We start from the raw sequence: 3,018 nt of genomic DNA on the forward strand, positions 1-3,018 counted from the left end.
GAACTTGTTAGTTCATCCATAATGATGGAAAAAAGAAATGGGCTTAGTGCGGAACCTTGATGCACTCCAATCGTAATAGGAAACTCTTCAGTCTTTCCAACACTAGTACGTACACTCGTGCATACTTCCTCATACATGTCCTTTATGATGTCAATATATTTCCGCGAAATGCCTTTCCTTATCAAGGCCCACCAAAGTACTTCCCTTGGTACCTTATCATATGCTTTCTCCAAGTCAATGAAAACCATATGCAAGTCTTTCTTCTTATTTCGATAGTGCTCCATTAATTGTCTCATTAGATGGATGGCTTCCATAGTTGATATTCCCGGCATAAAGCCAAACTGGTTTTCCGAGATCTTCACCGTCCTCCTTAGCCTTTGTTCGATCACTCGCTCCCAAAGTTTCATAGTGTGACTCATTAATTTGATTCCCCGATAGTTGGCACAATCTTGGACATTGCCTTTGTTCTTATACAAAGGGATTAAGATACTTTTCCTCCATTCTGATGGCATCTTATTGTTTCTCCAAATTTTGTTGAAGAACGTCGTCAACCATTCGATTCCTCTTTCTCCCAAACATCTCCGAATCTCAATAGGGATGCCATCAGGTCCTACTGCTTTCTTCAACTTCATCTTACTTAATGCCATTTTGACTTCACCCTTTTGAATTCTCCGCAGGCATTCATGATTTATCATATCGTGATGGATACTTATATCTCCAACATCTTGTTGGCGATCTCCATTAAATAAGTCATCAAAATAGGACCTCCATCGTTCCTTGATGATAATTATTTTGGTTGATGGAATTTCATGATCACCAAGTATTCGAATTCAATTATTCATTCTGCTACAATCTCCCAATTTATCTAATTGAATCAGTTTAAGATGATGATTTCTCCTATTTTCATCTCGTAATATCTCATCAAGACATTCGATCAATTTGTTCTTCATTCTTTCACTATATAGAATATCAGCCATACTCGCAGATATCACTTATTTGACTTCATTAATATTTTCTAATAATTATATATTCTTGAATTTTGTAAGTAAGAAAAACAAACAAAAGAATTGAAAAAAAAATGAAGGGACGAAAAAGATAATTAGGAGAGAACCATCTTCCTCTCGGGTTTTTTTTTTTTTTTGAAAATAAGAGAGAATGTCGAGACATAAGCGTATAAAGAGGAGAGTGAAAATATTTTTTGCCCATTAATTAAACATTTTATTTTTTCTTAATGAAGTATTAAGTCCATAAATTAATTTTAGTTAAATAGAATTAAATCGCAATTGTAACCACTCAGTACAAAAAAAAACGTTTTATAATTAATATGTGAAATTAATTATATTAATTAGAATCATTATGCTCAACATTTGAGAATTTGAAGATATTCAAATAATAATATTTTCTTAATTAATATTTTTCAATAATTTGTCCTATGATCATATTTCATTTTCATCTATTAAAAACTCTTGAAATATTAACAATTTTGTACGAACCATAATATAACAGTTAAAAATTATATATGCCAATGTTGCAAAAGCAATTATATCAGTATCCATAATTAATGTACATTTTTAGGATTTTGAGCATCAAAATTTATTTTGATTTGCCTTGATTTTGAATTCGTATCTAGCATAATCCACATTCTTCAAGAATAAACATCTTATCAAGCGTATTAGACGCTTACAATCTCCTTGTCTAGAAAATTGGAAAAAAATAACTTCTTGATAATAATAATAATAATAATATAACATAATTTATATTGAAATAAATTTCATTGTAAGTATAATATTCCAATATCTCTTTAATATTTTGTTTAATATGTCTCAAACTTCAATGAACAACTATCGTGTGAAACTGTATATCTATTTGTACCAAAATGCATAAAAATAAAAAATACAATCCATATTAATTAGTTAAACTCAAACTAAAAAAAATGAGTGGATTTCAACATGTTCCGAATTAGAAAAATTAATCTAACTTCAATTAAAACTAAAAATTGAGTTCATAAAAAGCCGAAAATCTAAATTTTAGTTAGAGTTAACAATCAAAACGATAACATCTAGGAACATATACTAAAAAAGAATGCAAATATACAAAATCTTTATTTTAGTCATTTTGAAAAATAAATAAATAAAAAAGAAAACATGGATAAGGTAGCGAGAGGTATGGAATCTGGATAACGACGGAAATGGAATTTCATCTCTGAAAGATGAAACTATAACAATAATTGTTTAATAAAAATAAAACAACAACACAATTGAGAAAGCCAAAAATTGAGTTCATATAAAGCCGAAAATCTAAATTTTAGTTAAGAGTTAGAAATCGAAACGATAACACCCAGCAACATATACTAAAAAAGAAAACAAATTTACAAAATCTTTATTTTAGTCATTTTGAAAAAAAAAAGACAAATAAAAAAAGAAAACATGGATAAGGTAGCGAGAGGTATGGAACCTGGGTAACGACAGAAATGGAATTTCATCTCTGAAAAATGAAACTATAACAACTCTTGTTTAATAAAAAAGAAAACAACAACACAATTGAGAACAAAAATAACTACAACATATGAAAAAAATCGAAATAATTACCTTGAGAAACATAAGAATTTCTTGTAATTTTTGACACTTTTATGTTTTCCGGTTTTAATTGTTCATGCATCTTCTATTTCTGTCGGATTTCTTCAATTGAAGCTATCAGTTTGGAAAAAAAAACAAATAAAAAAGAAAACATGGATAAGATAGCGAAAGGTATAGAACCTGGGTAACAACAGAAATGAATCTGAAAGATGAAACTATAACAACTATTGTTTAATAAAAATAAAATAACAACATAATTGAGAACAAAATAACTACAACATATGAAAAAAAAATCGAATATTTACCTTCAGAAATATAATACTATCTATCGTGGCCAATGAATATAATGGTGGAATACTATCTATCATGCTTTATATAGAAGTTTATTTGTGACTTTTGGATTTCCTTTGCTTTGTGTTTTTTCATCTTCCCGTAACTCTTG

Source organism: Euphorbia lathyris, chromosome 5 (assembly GCF_963576675.1).
Source record: "Euphorbia lathyris chromosome 5, ddEupLath1.1, whole genome shotgun sequence".
In the NCBI taxonomy this organism is placed as follows: domain Eukaryota; kingdom Viridiplantae; phylum Streptophyta; class Magnoliopsida; order Malpighiales; family Euphorbiaceae; genus Euphorbia; species Euphorbia lathyris.